This window comes from Chinchilla lanigera, unplaced genomic scaffold (genome assembly GCF_000276665.1).
Source record: "Chinchilla lanigera isolate Chin_1 unplaced genomic scaffold, ChiLan1.0 scaffold00085, whole genome shotgun sequence".
In the NCBI taxonomy this organism is placed as follows: domain Eukaryota; kingdom Metazoa; phylum Chordata; class Mammalia; order Rodentia; family Chinchillidae; genus Chinchilla; species Chinchilla lanigera.
The window spans coordinates 1,531,019-1,548,585 of NW_004955486.1; the positions used below are offsets into that span (position 1 = coordinate 1,531,019).

The 17,567-nt window shown below is 49.8% G+C and overlaps 1 protein-coding gene across 6 annotated transcripts in view; it reads right to left on the reverse strand.

Annotated features, from left to right (window-relative positions):
• Positions 1-17,567, reverse strand: part of Vps13d (vacuolar protein sorting 13 homolog D (S. cerevisiae)) — a 256,478-nt gene that overhangs the window by 15,389 nt on the left and 223,522 nt on the right. The window lies entirely within an intron of this gene.

Below are 17,567 nucleotides of genomic sequence, written 5' to 3' on the forward strand. Positions count from 1 at the left end.
TGTCCACTTTTAAATGACTGTTCTAATGTCACTTTCATGCGTGTCTGGGTAGGTGCGGAGCACCTGGAGGAAGAGAATGCGATTCTTTTTATTAAACTAAACTTTAGGGCCGAAGTCATATCAATCTCATCTCAGGGTCTACTGTCTCCATTGGCCTTTACTCCCCTGCACACCAACTCCCTCGCTGACCACAGTGGGCTTGGTCTGTGTGGCTTTCTGCACCTAGACCCCTGTTACTCTTCTGCTGAAGACAGAATGAAGGCCCATGAATCTGGGCCTTGTGGTTATCCTTCTGTGCTTTTCTGTCTCACACAGTCCTGTCATGTTTCAACACATGCTTTGACACATTCTTGTTACAAACCTTGGTTTTTACCTATTTTGGGCTTTTGCAAAAGGATGCCACCGTCATTCTTCTAAGATTTCACCATGTTTTTGTACACAGTTATAATTCATTTGCTGGGCCTGCTATATTAGTCGTCCATTGGGTGAACAATTAACGGTTTGTCCACCTTCCTGATGATGCCATGAGGGTTATTTCTAGGTTTCGCTAACAAAATGATGCTGCTATGAACACTCCCACGCATGTCCACTGGCAAGCTCTGGGTATATGTATCTAGCAGGCAGATGCTCAGTTACAGGGTATAAAAGTTCCCCTAACAAGTTCAAACTACTGTTAAAGTGGTCAAACCATGTTTACCTTCCTGCCAACAATGAATTTTAAAAAATCCTAGTCATCTACACCCTTTCCAACACTTGCTATTGTCTAGGCTGGCATCTCCTACCACACAATCACTGGCCACATATGGCTACTCAGCAACTGAAATGTGGCCAGTGTAACTAAAGAAGTTACCTTTCAACTTCATTTACGGTTACGCTGCATCTTGGACAACACTGATCTAGATTTTTTGGTTCAGACTCTTAGAACTTTACTGTTTGAATGGTATCCCATGGCGCCTTATTGTTTTCGTGTTTCATCTCCTTTCAACCTAAAGGATAATGCCGTCCAAAGCAGCAGAGTGGCTGTGAATTCTGCCGTCGGCACTCGAGTGTACAGATCAGCATCTGAGCCCACTCTGTCCCGGCTCCTGGCCTCCTGGTGGCTCTGCTTCACGGACCACCTTTGCTGTCACGATGCACTGTCCCTCAGCTGGGGCCCCGCTCCTACAATCCTCGGGATGACAGGTCATCAAATAAGAGGTGGCGAAACCCACTCCCTCACCTCTCCTTAGTTGACAGCATCTCTTACTAACCAACACTCAACGTAAGAGGGAGTTTAAACAAGAGTCTGGCTCGATGTGCAGGCAGCAACTCCACCGCCACAAGCCTTTGTTTAGCCAAAGGTCTGTGGTGTCTTTAATTGCTGCCAGCTGGGGGCTGTCGGCCATTTTAAGCCCTCAGCTGCTGCGGTTTATAAATTTCACAGCGTATAGAGAAGCAGTTCTTCCAGTCAACCAGCTAATCCAAAATGTCAGCACCGAACGAACTTGAGCTTTGAATTCCACGAAAATGTCAGGGAGGCGGCGATACGGCATGGAGGACATGTCCCCCGGGGAAGGGGCTGCCGATACAGTGGCTGATACACTGCAGATACCCGGCCGGTGAGACGTCCGGACACAATCACCCGCATCTGGCCAGCGCTATCTACACACACTGGAGGCCCCCGAACGAGGATCAGAGCAAGGAAAACAATCCGTGTCGCTTTCTTCAAGCAACGATAAATCCAAACAAGGTGACATGGGGAGACAGAACCGATCCCACTTGGCTGATCTTGCCTTTCAGCCTAAGGGTCAACAGTTGGTCAGCCACGATTTGTCCGGAGCTTATATGATGAGTAACTGTCATGGTTCTGTTAGTTGAAGACAGATGCTGTGCTCACATCCGTATTGCCCTGTACAACTGAAGGTGAGATGCTGGTTAAGAAGTCTGTCGTGGCAGATGACTATGAGTCAGTGATGTCCACAGACAATCCGTAAATGAGGAGGGAGTGTGTGTCGAACCTGCGGCTTCCCAGCATAGCAGGATGACTACCACCTTCCCCGGGGGCTGCATGCATGGCCTCAACGAAGTGGTAGGTTGTGCTCGCGTCACTTTATGTATGTGTCCAAGACCTTTGTTTTAATTCAACATCATCCTGATACATATTGTGCTTTACTGTAATAGGATTAGACTGAGGATAAAAAGTCACCCTAGATGATATCCTCAAATACCTCTTCACTGATAGAGCTACGAGATACTGAAAGGCTCAGCTGTCATTTCTCTAAAGGGAAATGAACAGTCCATCTAAACTGCAGTCTGCGCCATGGGCTGACTTGGTTAAAATGCCCTTCGGTAGGGTCTGGAAGTCCAAGAAGCCCATTGTGGTGTGAGACGCATCCACCTTCTCCTCTCTGCTGTGTGCATGCTCTTTCAAAGACCATGGAAAAGCATTTCTTCTCCACAGACTTCACTGCTTTGGGTACATGCTGTGATCAGAGAATACTCAAGATATCCCTCCCCTCAGTCCTAAGACAGACAGAAATCCACCTTCCAGAACCTACTCACAGATAGCATATAATCCACACATTAAGGGTAACTATGGAGCTCTGACTGTGTTAAATCATGAACCAAGAAGACTGTACCAAGTATCTGCTAGGATAGTTTGGATTTTGGACATGGGAAAAAACAGGTTGGGCAGAAGGAAAGTCTAGTCAGCAGAGACTGGCCATTAAATGAATGTACTGATTGAGAATCTAAACTAAGGCAGCCAGAAAAACGAGCCTGCTCCGAGCCCTGAAAACAGCTGCGGCTGCCTCAGCGGCCCCAGCTTGGTGGATGGCCCTTTCCTGAGCTACCACACAGACAGGCAGCACTGGGCCTTGTGGAGGACAGGGATGAATCACCTCCAGGGAGCTTCCAGAGTTGGGGAGGTGAAGAGAAGCAGGCAGTGTGACGCGATGGCCGAGTGGGTCCCGAAGCCAGGCTGCCGGGGTGTGGACCATAGTTCCACACTCACAAAGGGAGTTTACTCATATGAAGTGGGGTTATTAAGAGGAGCAAGTAACATCACGTGTCTAGTGTCAGGACAGAGCCTGGAACACAAAAGGCACAAAACGCCACTATTATCATGGACGCATCTGGAGGAGGGTGCTCTGGTGCACGAGAGAGACCCAGGCTCAGGAGCCGGAGCCAGAGAGGAGTGCCAGCGTGCTCACTTCGCTTTCCTACAGGGGAGGCTCAAGCGCCTAACTGCAGGACTTTCCTTTCCCATTTGCTTTCCTATTAACATTCCACTTCCCTCTCCCCGAGTTCTGAAATCACAAGCGTGACAACAATAAAACCCCACACAGCACTGCTGCCACAGAGCACAGGGGAGAGATGCTGATGCGAGCGATCGTTAGCAACTACACCTATAGCGCTCAGTTTTCGGGGATTTCGCATGTAGCAGCAGCAGGGATGACATTTCCTGGGCTGGGCCGGCTCCCTTCAGTGGGATTCACACCTGACTTGTTTATGGGGGTCAAGGCTTCCCGTAATCTCACACATGTTTGGGGGACCCTATGACACTGCAACCGCGACAGCTGGTAGGACGAATGCCAACAGATATGCCTATTGGGACTTAAGGCAAAATTCTCCGGCCGTTTTTCTTAGCCAACTGCCTCAGGGGTAACTACCTGTTAATTCGCCTGGGTGAGGAGGGCAAGGCAGGTCACCACATACAGAATTCCAGGAGAGCGGATGCCAGCACCCGAGAGTGCTGCCTGCAGTCTTGAGTCTGCTAAAATGCCTCCGGCTCTGCATGCATTCCAGGGTTGCTTTGCTTTCAGAAATGACAGGCCACTTGCAGAGAAATCTGCAGCTCCTAACATCTTTCTAAGAACGAGACAGTCCATGAAGGAATGCAAGCTTTACAGTCCATGAAGGAATGCAAGCTTTACTTTAAGATGTTACTGCATCTTAACTGTAACATTCTAAATCGGAGAGCATAGTGCTGACAGCAACCTCTCAAGACCTGGTCACATTCCTCACTCACCTGTCACTGACCGTGCTGATCCCAAATACAGATTTCACACGGGTAAAGTTAAACTTTCTGGTAAATCTGGTTTGGTGGACATTAGGTACAAATGCTAATAATACTAAAGTAAATAAACCAAATTAACTTCTGGCAAATGATTACGTGATGTCTTTCCTTACATTTTTATATTGTCTACCTTCTCTCAAAAGTTGATCCCTTTTAAGAGAAGAGATGAAAATTAGAAAGATGGGGTTTTCACAGTGAAAGAAATGAATGAAAATCCTAGGTCAGAAGGAAATCCCAGGCCAGACATTTATTTGCTGAGGGACCTTGAAGAGGTTGCTAGGTTGCTCAGGGCCTCAGTTTCCTTACCAATCAATGAGGATGTAGTGCTTGCTTCGCCAGCACATATACTAAAATGAGAATGTAATAGTACTTCGCTGATAATGTTGAGATAAAATGTAAGACACACACCATGCACAGTAGGATTCATAAAAGTTAACTATCGCCCTCCTTCCTGTTATTCAGATTATTGGGTGCTAAGTCAATTTAAAATACCCAAATGCAAAAGGGTAGTCTTTAAAAAGGTATCTTAGCCGGATGAGGTGCTGTACACCTCTAATCCTAGCACTCCTGTGGCTGAGGCTGGAGGATCTCCGCGAGTTTGAGGCCAGCCTTGCCTACATAGTGAGTTTCAGGCCAGCCTTAAGTACATAGCAGGACCTTGTTTCAAAAAACAAACAAGACAAAATCTTGATCGAACACGAAGACACACTTTACTGAACATGTCAGAATGATTCCTAAGGATACCCAGGAGCCTGAGGCGGACGGGTCACTTGAGCCCAGTAGCTCAAGACAAGCCTGGCTGACATGGTGAAATCCTGTCTCGAAAGAAGAATGGCTCCTAAGCAGGACGTCAAATGCTAGATATGCAGCATTTTTCAGGAAACCAGTGCTCAAAGTATTTTTCACCCTACCTGCTCTGTCTAGATCTTACCTCCTTCAAGAATTTTTTAAGAGCCATAGGTAACACCTAACAACTTAATAAATTACATCAAATATCAAATATCAAATTCTTAGAATTGCAATTAAAGAAGTTTTAGAATATTGCCATTAATACAATTCACCACACTGGTGGTTTAAAAAAAAAAACACACACAACAACAATCTGGTTTTTATGGTAAAGGACACCAAGCTGCTGTCGCCAAATGGATTTCCAATGCACAGAGGCTCCTCCCCAGGGCGCTGTCCTGGTCACAGCCAAGCAGATCAGGGGCCCCTGGAGGGACCTGCATTGTGCTCTGCTTTTTCAAAACACCTGTCTGCTCAGCCTGGAGGTTTCACACACCCTTTCATCAAACAGACGAGGTGGACAAGGAGAAAGGAGCAAGGCAGCAGGAGAAGGTGCTTCAAGAAGAGAGAACTGAAATGAAAGCCTGCAGGGATGGGTGCTGATGCCCAGGTGCCACGCCTGCAGGTGCACCAGGATCTGACTCAGATCCTCCAGCTAGATTTGGGGGCAGAGCGAGAAACTGAGGCCCTGGGAGGGCCGTGGGGCAGCCAGCGACATACCAGGTGGGATGCCGGGTTATGTTCTGAATCAAGCTGAGAAAGGAAAGTGGGGTGCGGTTTGGAAGCTGTGTCACTGTGCCCCAGCTCTGGCCCTGGCCCAGACACGGGCCTGGGCATGTATGTGACAAATGAACCATTAGCACTAGCGTCGGAGGGCTGAAGCGGCTGCCTCTGACCCCAGGCGAGCAGAGAAGGGCAGTCTGTGTGAACTCCTCTGCAGCCAAAGCCGGGGCAGGCGGGGCGCTGGGAACAAGCCAGGAACCCCTGGAGCAGAGGAATGCTGACCATTCCATTGCGGGGGACACAGGAACTCACTGACCTGGCCGTGCGCTCCCGAGAGCCACGGTGGAGCTACCTCGGCAAGTACGCAGTGTGTACTTTCCGGGAAGGAAAAGAACAGCGGGGCTTGGAACCCTGGCAGCCGCTCAGGCGGGGCCCCGGAGCCAAACGCTGCTCGGACGGGGACGCCCAGCACGTGAACAGCGCAGAACCTCCTGACCAGGGATCAATTCTCTGCACTCCCTCAACCCCAGACAGAAGTCTCTTCGGAGAATGTTTACTACACGGCTGTCACGACTTCAGGCCCAATTTTTAGGTACTTTTGACCCAGGGACATAAAAGTCAACCAATCATCTCCACGCTTCATCCTTCTTCTGACCAGCTGGTGCTTTTTAATTGTCCTCAAGTTTAACCTTGGCTGAGCTTCCTCAGAAAGCAAGAAGTCAAGGTCTCCTCCAGCCAAATGTGCCTCTGTGGAGACTAAGGATGGCGCCGCCCCTTTGAACCTGCGTCCACCTGGTTCTGGCCGGTCATTCCACTGTCCTCGTGACCCTCGCCACGGTGCCGGGCCCAAAGCCCCAGCAGGAATGAGGCAAGGAGAACATTCATGAAGCCGAATGGGGACTGGCTTCAACGGTGCCCTTTCTGTCTGGACAGGAGGGAAGCGGAGCGCGTGCCAGCAGCTCAGTAACGCCTGTCCGCCTTACCTACGAGGGGCCCATTTCTGCCATGATGTTCTACCTGGGGACAAAAGATTATTCTTTACTTGGTGATACAACAGTCAAGCTGCCTTTTAATTAAGTGCCGCCAGTGTTAACATGAACCGGGCTGACTGTCATAGTCCATCAACCCTTGGTAAACTGGTTTGTTTGGTCTGGACGGCAAACAACATTCCACACTACTGGATTTTTTCTCCCAGATCCCCGGCGGCCCCATCACCCCCCCAAACCTTTTTAAAAGTTACAATCTGTTCTGCTGTCTCGAGTTACATTCTGTAAATAATAAGCAACACTGATGAAATGCAAAAAGCTGAAAATTTGTAAAGCAGATAGATCTGCAGCATGTCCCACATCTGTGTCACATTAAACATGTACTCAACAATTTGCTGATTCCTGTCTAATCAGTGCACCAGGGTGATGTGGGCCAGAAGGGCTCTTTTGCCGATGCCGCAGCAGGGCTGAGGGCCACCGGATGCAGGGGCGGAGGAGCTGGAGCTGGCACCGGGCGGGGGATGCCCGCCCACCCTGCCTGTGACACTTGGCTGCCCGGCCTGCCTGTTTGGGCTTGTGAGCCCTACAAACCAGGGGGTCACTGCTGTGGTCAGGTCATGAGCAAAGGGAACTCAGAATCCCCTCCCCAATCCTCCGCTGCCGAAGCTGCAGCCGAGGTGGTTAAGCTAAATAACAGGTCTTTGTGACAAAATGTCTCATTTGAAAGACTTGGCTCCCCATATATTGAAATAACTACAAAATAAAAATAGAACTGAAGGAAACCAATTAAAGTCCATTTCGTAAGATGCTTAGAGGCCGCTGGAGATAATACTTGCGATGCCAGGCAAAATCCGCTGCACCTTTATCCCAAGCACTTTACACACACATGCACACGAACATGCACTCACACTCCTATTTAAGAAATTCTGACAGAGCACAGGAGAAAAACTGGCATGTTTTAAACTTGAGGCGTCATGTGGATTCCTGAATGATTATAAGGCTCCATGTTGGTAAAAACCAGATTGAGAATTAACAGAGGCACACAGGAGTCGTCGAGGACTCCATGCAAAGGCTCAGAGCTTCACCACCTCCCCCAGCTCTTGCATCAGTCCTTTCCCAACAGCTTTGGGTGAGAGCACACCAAGCCAGGACTGCTGGGCCACCAACTCTGCAGGAGGGCTTTTTTTTTTTTTTGAGACAGGGACTCCCTATGCAGTTCAGGTTGGACTTGAACTCACTTTGTAACACAGGCTGGCCTCCAACTCGCAGTGATCCTCCTGCCTCAGCCTTCTGAGTGTCGGGATTACAGGCGTGCACCAGCATGCCTAGCCGCAGCAGGGCTTAGCAGCTGCATTCCTTGAGGGCTGGCTGTGTACTGGACACTCTAATTCTCACATAGTTCCTTTTAGGAAGTGTTTACGAGTATTTCACTTTACGGATGACAACACTGCACCTTACAGAGATGATTATGCTTGTCCCAAGCCATCTGGCTGCAAGTGGCAATGTCAAACTTGATCTTGGGTCTTTCTCATTCTCTCAGCCTCAGTAAACTTGTTGGCCAGCATGACTGCTCACGCGAGTCTCTAACGCAAACGAGTCCGTCCTCTGTGAGGCACTCTGCAGACCCTGAAGGGACACTAAGAAGACAATACCAGGAAGCTTACGGCCAGTGAGGAAGCTAAGCCTGCACCCTGGAAATGACTGCAGAAGAAAACCTGCCCACATATCAGTGATCAAAGAGCAAGGGAGCTAAGGGGGAACACTGGCAAGGCCTGGTGTGACACGCTGCGGAGGACAGGACCGGAAGGGCTTCCTGTGAAGGTCTGGCTTGAAGCAGGGCCCTGTCTCAAGGCTGAGCAGGACTCGTATGATACAAGGACGGAGAGCACAGCACTGATCGGCCAGGTTTACAGTATGCAGCAAACCCTGAGGAACAGGAGGGGATAAAGAGTGTGGTAAAAGCCAGGCAGCACACAATCCCAACATCCTGCCCATGCCTCGCGTTAGCACCACCGTCGCTGGCTGCAGGGGTGCAGGCGCGGGGACGGCATCCTGCGTGCGGACTCGCTGCGTTAGTTAGCTCAACTTATCACTGTCTGGAAGAAGGACAGCTAATTACAGGGATGAGCACTTAAACGACAAACGCTGGCAGGGTCCAACCAAGCAACGCTGAGAATAAACACTAAAAATGGAGGCATTTTTTAAAGGGTTGGGGCAAAGTCATATGCACAGTAATTCACAAAAGGAGAAAGACAAACAGTCAAATGGAATGGGAAAAGGTGACTCAACACTCTCAATTATCAAAGACACTCGAGCATAACACTGAGCACTGGCTCACTCAGATTGGCAAAGACTTAAAAGACTACCAGCGCCTGGTTCTTTCGATAGCACCGGCCACTTCATGAGGTTCTTGACTGAGTTCTAAATGAATGAGCAGCCAGAGCGGCAGGAAGGCTGGGGAACAGGGTCCTCTCAAGACCATGGGAGGAACAGGAGTTGCTCCACTTCCGGAAGCGCAATGTGTAACAGGTTTCCACACAGAAATGCGCGTACTCTTAAATCCGTACTTTTAGGAATTCAGGAATTTTCTTAAAGGGGAATTATAGACATACAAAAAGACACATATAGAAGATGCTTATTATAGCAAAAAATTGGAGCCATCCATCAATAGAAGGACTAAGTCAGTGTGTTGGGTATATTTGCTGTTTAATACTACACAAACATTAAAAATGATTTACCTCTGAAATGGGGAGATATTCTGTGAAAAAAAGGTTTAGAAATCAGTATTTGTGCTTGGGCTGGGAGCACACAGCACGGGCTTCACATGCTTGAGGCCTTGGATTTGATCCCTAGAACCCATCCCCCGCCACACATGTGCACAAACAGAAAGAAAAAAATACATGTCCCCATTCATGTAAATATGTAAACAGTATTAAGGCCCCGGGTGTGGTGGAGCACGCCTGTAGTCCCAGCACTCAGGAGGCTGAGGCAGGAGGATTGGTGCAAGTTTGACGCCAGCCTGAGCTACATAGTGAGTTCAAAGCCAGCCTGAACTAAATAGCATGACCCTGTCTCAAAACCAAACCAAACCAAACCAAACCAAACCCCCAAACCCAACCAGACAGTAATAATAGTATCTATCTCAGTGGCTTGCTGTAACAATTCAAAAGATCATTCTACCAAGGGTTTGGGAGCAAAGTCTAAATACTGCAAATATCCATATATTGCATGGGTTTTCAAAATAGCTTACAGTTGTACATAATTTTTTAATTAAACAATCAAAATATTTTTAAAAACACAATGATTCAGAAAGCAGTCGGGCACCAAGAACCACACGACTAAAGGGCATTTGCAACCGAACAGTGAATGAGCACGAATTTCCATAGCTGCACACTACACACAGCATGGGCGGGGTGTGGATGAGGATCAGAGGTGTCCCCACGGCTTTCTTCGGGAAAGGGGGAGGTCTGAGTGGAGACTTCTCAAGAGGAGGCCGCAAAGTCTCTCCCAGGCCTGGGAAGAGCCTGCCCTAACCTGAAGATGGTGAAGAGCCCAGCAAAGAGGCTCTGTTGACTTCAGCCTCATCACCAGGCCCCCTTCCCTGTCCTGGACTTACTTCTCCAGCACCGATTTGCTGTTTGCTCCTGAATGGCAGGAGAGAGCGAGGCCCCTTCCCTTGCGTGCAGTAGCCTGCAAGCTCTGAACTCGGTCTGACTCCGACAGGGAAGGAGTGGGAGGTGCTGGCAGGGTCCACAAGGACCCAGGCTCACATCACACTTACCCTAAGGAGCCCCTGAGGCAGGACATGAATTGCAAATGGGTACTGTAAAAAATGGGTAAAAGCAAAAGCATCCTGCCTCCCAGCTTGCCCAATTTCCCTTCCCGCCAGCACAGGCAGAGAGGACATCTGGAACTGGTTTTGAGGCTCTCCAGCTGCACAGCCACGAGACTGAGGGGCTTACAAACTGTCCCTTCTGATTCTCATCAGGATGAAGTACAACCCAGAAGACAAGCTGGTTCAGAGACCAAATCAACTTTGCTTTGAAATGGTCTCCCTTCCCCATCCCCTTTTGAAAGCAGAATTAATGGTCCAGGTGGTAGGAGATCAAAAAATGAAAGAAAAGGACTTGGGTCATCTCAGGTGCATTTCTGTGCCTTCAGAAAGATCAGACACACACCCTGGGTCATAGCTGACAACCAACCTTCAGAGCGCCTGTCCTCCTGGAAACAAGAGCCAGCGAGGCTGAATCCCTGTGAATTGCTGGACCGAGGGACTCGCCTCTATGGGACTGGAAAAAAGTGTACATTCAAAATGTATTAAGAATTTCTTAGGAGACAGGGAAATAGGAGGAAAAATGCTAGACCCTGTCAGACAGGTGGGGCAGCAAACACAAGTCCCCAGATCTGGTGCCAGCCACCAGTCACACCCAACATGAGCCCTTCTAATGGGCTCGCTGTGCACCAGAGCTCCTTGTGTGAGCTGAACAGGGTCGTCAGCAGTTGGCTCTGCTCCCTGCCCTGGCTTCCCCGGGCCTCAGGGAGATGCAGGTGCAGCCAGGAGTCCGTCCACTTCTTCTCCTTAACAAGGGACATAAAAACCTCTGTGCCTGCCATTTCTCTGAGGCTTTCTTTTCTTTTCTTTTTTTTTTTTTAAACTGAGGGTTTTTTTCTACTTGTACACCCAAGGGCAGAAAGCAGACAAGGGTAATCGTGTGGTTCTTCAAGGTCCAAGTTCCTCGGGGTGGAGGGAAGCAGGCAAGGCTAGAACCACCCTGCTGTTGACAGAGGAGAGTGAGTCACAGAGGAGGCTAGCAGTGACTCTTCAGACACCAATTTTCATTGCTCCCTTTCTAAAGGATTGCTCAGATCCAGGGAGCTGGGACAGACGTCCTTCTGCACATTACACAATGCACTGGGCCGTTTCTAGAGAGCTCTCTGTCTTAAGATCTTTGCAGGTAAGCATATAAACCTCCGTGAGTGGAATCTCTGCTAACTCACAGCATCTTCAGTTACTGTTAAACTGAACCAAAAATATAATAAATCCTGAAGAAAAAAAAGAAAAAGAAAAAAGAAAAAAGGCGCTGGGGATTTAGCTCAGCAGCACAGCGCCTGCCTGGCAAGCACAAAGTCATGAGTTCGATTCCCGGTACCGGAAAACAAACAAAAAAATCCTGAACAGCAGCAGAACTGTTTCATACAATCTGACCTCAAAGACACAGTGAAAGGGATTCCAAGTAAGTGCTCCATCACAAGTCACCAAATACCAAACTTTGGGTTGAGCAGTCAGTCAGTGGAGGCCAGATGCTAAGTGACCTCCATCCTGGACTCTACCATGTCCAATTTGTAGGCTTGTTAAACACCTTGACCACAGATGCACAACGAACTTAGGATCCAACAGTCTCATGGCCGGTCAGCATCGTGTCTCTCCTTCTACCTCTAGGAGCCTTTTTTCCATGCCCCACTGCACCAAAATAGATGCAAGCTGCCCTTGGCCTCCAAAGGAGGAAGTCACTGCATGCTGAGCATATCCTTAGCAAGCTAAGCTTGGACATTCTGCTGCAGAGGCTTCCTGAGGACCAGCTTCGGACCGCCTGGAGCTCCCAGGTGACCAGCTGAGGGAGATGGTTTTGGCTGGAGGCAGAGTAGAGACAAGGATGGGGCCAGAAGCATCACTGCTATGTGGCCAACGTGGGAGAGACTGTGAACTTGGAAGGCTGCAGTGGTGCATCATTTGGGCAGGACTGGCGGCAGCACAGCGTGTGGCCACAGAGCTCAGTGGTCTGGTTCACTCGCACTGGTCCTAAACGGCCAGGGCCTCCCATGCTGAGCCACATTGCTGCTTGGCCCAGAGACACCTCCAACCGTGAGCCTGGCCCAGCTTTCCAGGTCGGTGTGCTCCTCATACCATCCCCAGGTTAAGCTGGCAGGGGTGGGAAAGTGCAATAAGGATCCTTCACGCTATGAGAGGCGAAGTTTACAGTGGCTCCCCACCCTCCGCATTTGCATCTTGTCTTTCCACCAAATCCTCTGGTCATCAGCAGTTACCCGACTCCTACTCTTCACATCCCAGAATCTAAAGCACTGTAGATCGAAGACCTGGCACAAAGCCTCAGATCTGACTCAGATCTTCAGACTGGAGAGACCACGGGATGGTCCCGACGCAGCATGGCTGTGAGGAGCAGGTGTTCTGCCTTCATGCTGCCGGCGTTCTAACCCTGGCTCCTCTCCGCGAGCAGCACCATCCAGAGCGCACGTCTGCCTAAGATGCCTGGTCCACTGTGATGCGCAGCGCTCTGCAAATGACAGGAGACTGGCTGGCTGGGTGGCCGGAAGAAGGATAACCAGGCCCTCAGTTTGGCCGAGGTCTGCGATGGGCTGACAGATGAGATGAAACTCCCTTGCCCACTTTCCTCCCAGGGTGCCCTGGATAGCGCACGCCATTCTTTCTGGCAGTATTTATGCTAAATCCTTGTCTGCCTGCCTGTTTGCTCAACACAGTGTCTGCTTGAGAGCCAGGATGCCTCGGGCCTGCTGGGACACTATGCCTATTTCCTCATGCCCTCCCTGGTATAGGGGGCGCACAGTTCCCGTAGGGCCACCTGCCTCCGATGGGAAGACCCTGGGCTACCAGGCCGCTCCATAGGACAGTCTTCCACCTGCTCTGCTTTAGCACGTCAGCCTAGCTGTGGGAGGCCAGAGAGTGAGGCCGTGCACAGCCCTCAAGGTGCCCCGGTGGCAAGGAAAGGAGCAAGAACCATCCTGAGCCAGCAGCTCGATGAGACTGCTCCGTGTCGGCCTCCAACCGCCTCTGCCACCAGCGCGGCCTCCTCGGAGACAGGTAGGTTTCCTGTTGTGGCAGCCCCGCTTCCTTCAGCAACATTATACTGCAAACAGAGAGCCACTCTGAAGAAAGCACCGCGGTGTCCCATTTCTGGTGGGGGGAGGGAGGCAGGCTGCTGGGTTCCTCCCAAGGGGACCGTTCTGCCACAGGAGCCCCTCGAGACGGCGCTCCTTCCCCTTCCCGGCCCTGAGAAGCTGCTGGAAGAAAGAAGCGCAGGCTTCCCTGGGTGACCTCGGATGGGCAAGTTCTGAATGGCAGCCGGGTCTATTACATGCAGTGTGAGAGGGTTAAACAGGACAGCCTCAACTCTTCATAAACTTTTGCCCTGTGGATATGTACTCATTGGCGGCAGTACAAGACTCGAGCTGTATTACACGCCTTAACGATATGGTTCAACTGTCGGTCAGGCTTGGGCCTGGCACCGGGCCAGACCGCAATCAATGGGACACAGAGCCTCCCCCTTTCAGATCATCACGAAGGCTCATATTATCTCCTTTTCGTCGTGCTGGTTAAATTTATGGAGCAGAACCCTGAAGTCGCATTCCTCGGCCTGGGCTGGCCCAGAGGCCCTCCCTCCCTTTGTTCGGTACTGTAAGCGAGCCGTGCTTCGCGGGACTGCAGGGTTGTTAGTTCAGGCTTTGACTGTTTGCTCATGACTGAAATGAAAAGAGTTCAGTGGAAGGGCAAAAGGACAGCCGAATGTAAAACCCCATCCCAGCAGGCCTCGGGCCTCTATATATAGGCCCAGCGCTGCTCTTGACTGTACGATCTCACTTTGTTCTTGCAAGGCGAAATCTTCAGTCTGATCCCTGACAAGACTTCCCATAACACAGCCACTGTGATCTGCCGTGCGCCTCCACTTGTGGATTTTCTGGGGTCCTTGGTGCAACTAAGGCATTAGGAGGAGACCCAGGTCTATAGCCATCTTTTAGCCGCCCAGGGCCCATGGGAGATGGTGAGCAAATACTGACTACTAGCTGTTCTTATTTTTAATACGAAAACAAAACCAAGCAAACAAACAAACAAAAAACTTATTTTCTGAGCCTTGCTTACCAAAGTGAGACACAAGTACTGGGTGTGAATGCAAGGATGTGTGCGACAAGGAGGTGTTTGTGGGGCGTGTGGTCTTACACAATCAAGGAGAAGGATTCAAGCATTAGACCCATGAAATTGGCCCCTTTGTTCTCACCCCAAATTGTCCATGTGTCTGATGAGCGTACGAAGTGCTAACTAACGGGCCCTCGCGGGCACGCGTCTGCTTCGGTTTTAGTGTGTGCCCCAATGAGAGGGCGCCTGGCTGGCCCCAGAGCGGTGCATCTGCAGCTCACTATAGACGGTGCTGCGGATGCCAGAGAGGGACGCTGGCCTAGAAGTGAGCCCAGGCTGTCCCAGCAGCCAGTCTCAAGCCCGTGGTCTGTCACGTGTATCTGGGTTCTGGTGGGCCCGCTATATGATGAGGCCACAGGGCTGAATTCTAGAGGTCTAGAATGGTTACTAGAACTCTTCTCAAGGTGTAAGCATAGGAGAGAGGAGAAGTAGGAGAAACAGAAGGAAACCAAACTCAAACCCACTGAAGACAGAGGGTGCCCCTCCAGACTCGGTAAGCGCCTGCCTGTCCGCCACGTCTTCAGCCTTCTTGACACAGTGCTAGCAGAAGGTCCAGGCTCACCTAAGGACAGAGACCGGCCCACAGGCACCCCGCAGGCCCACAGGCACCCCGCAGTCCTGGTCAGAGGCAGACGTCTTTGTCAGAGCCCAGTAAAGCCAGGGGTCTGTTTTAAATCAGACCCCGCTTCCTCTGAAGCTGCAAAGCTGGGCTTCCTCATTCCAGGTAATCTGGGTATTTCTGAATGGAACTGTAAATATATCCTGGCATTTTCTTCACAAGGTTTCCTTGTCCGTGTGCTGATCTTTACAGGAGGAACGATGAATTTGTCATCCTAAAGTCTAAAGCACCTTTCTTGGGGGAGACAGGAGGTGCTACGTGATGAATGGATCACAGATCTCTTGCTATTTGGAGTCCCATTTGTGCACCGAACTTCTGTATACTATTTATTCTGTTCTCTGTTCATTAAACATACAGAAAACCACTCAACTCAGGAAACAAGAAAACGCTAGGTAGGAAAATGCTCACTTAGGAAATCCTCAAGAAAAACGTGCAATCCATTCAGTCTGTCTCTAGTCAGTCATATACATGTTCAGAGTTCAATCAACTTCACTCATAATAACCCCTCACATCTCCTAGGTCCTGGGACGAGCCACAGAGCACTTGCACACCCATTAGCACAGGTCTTGTTAATACGCCTAAGTGAATCCAGGCCCCGCTAAGTACTCGGTATGCTCATAATTTGACCCATGGTAAGCCCAGAGGCACCAAGAGTCTCTGATACATTAAAATCTGGAAAACTGGGCCTACCCTGACTATCATGGTCCAACACAGACTCTGAGAACTTAAAAAAAGTGACCTCAGTGCTCCCACTTCCTGTTGGTCTCTCTTCTGCCTTAGCATCACTTTTATGACAGTACTCCAGGAACACAAAATTATATGCAAATAAGGAGGCCAGACTCTGAGAACCTAAGAACACAGTACTTACAATTTGAAGCAGTAGCTGACAGGCACAGCAAGAGCTGCTGGCAGGGGACTCACTGCTGCCCACAGCTCTTCCTGCGCCTTTGGGGACCGCCCTTTCCATGAGCTACGTGACTGTGCTATACATGTACTTGAGGGCCATGGACTGTGGATGGGCTGTGAATAAAAGACACTAAACTGACACGGCTTTGGGATCTAAAAGGAAGTATGTCTTGGAATTTGCTTTTTAATATCACATACGTTAATTTTTGTTCAAAATGCTTCGAGGGTTTTGTTTTGGTTTACCTTGACCTCTTGGCCAAAACCTAAAAAGAAATTGTGAACCCTCAAATCCCTCCACAAGGAGGGAGCCTGTGGAAGTGGCCCTTCCCACAACGGTTCCCTGGGCATGTACTTCACGCAGGCTCTCGAGGCGCGCTCCACCCGTGTGAGCCAGCCTGCTACGTCAGGCCGCGCTGCGGTTTTCCCAGAGGCGACATCTGAGGGCTGAAGCGGTAACAGGCAGAGCTGGCCACTGACTCAACCCCTTTGGGGGGTTAAATAACCAGATTGAATGGTGTTAAGTCCATCTGGGGATGGACTACAGCCACAAGCTGCTGAGGAGTATTTTAAGTACAATACAGCCTCAGATGAGTGTAGGGCCTTTTTATTTTTAGAAAACATTATGAAGTCTTGTATGTCCTACAGGGGCTTTCTTCATGCTGCTATCCAGCTGAGCTGCTGGTGGCAAAGCCAGCCCTGGGAAGCAGCCCCCTCTGTGACACTCCTCCAGGGAGCTGCACATCGAGTCACTGACTACTCCACACACACAGCCCTCCCCCTCTGCCAGGGGAGAAGGACCTACAGAGGGGACAAAAGCCATCTGCGCAAGTCCACAGAGCCAAGTGGGGTCAGTGCTGGACTTAGGGTTCAGTTTTACGGTCCTCCGTGCTGTCCTCTTGTCAAAGGCCAAGCTGAGGCCAATACCCGACAGGAACATCCAGATAGGTTATTTTGATCACAGAGATTTGAGTAGGGGAAGAACTGATCTCACACTGACAGACTGAAAGAATATAAACTGCCATCTCTTCAACATAAAAATTACTCTGATGTTCTAAGCTCCTCTGAGAGCTCTACCCATTGCATTTTGGGAATAAGAATAAAAATCCTGTGACTCCTACCCTACGTCTAAAATCTGTGGTACATTACACTTTGATAGTGGTATAATAGACTCTGCTACAGTTTTCTGAAAACTTGAGCACTTGGCATTTATCATATGGTCCAGAGGAGTCTAAGCCCCAGATAACTCTGGCCTGCATGCTGCTCCCCAACAGTTCCCTCCCTCGCCCAAAGGCACCCAGAATTAACCAGGAGGCTCAGAAGCCAACAGGGGCTACATTTGTGGAAGTTGGACAAATGGGAGGATGAGGTCTTACATGAATTAGGAAATGACGGTTTTTTATAACTTAGCAAAACTTCATTTTCAAAGGCTCAAGGCACTACAATAATCCAGAGTTACTGCTTACTTTCACCACTCAGAAATCATGAAATAAAGGGTGCATGATGAAAGAAATGTTTTAAAGAGCCCCTCGTACTGAGATAGAC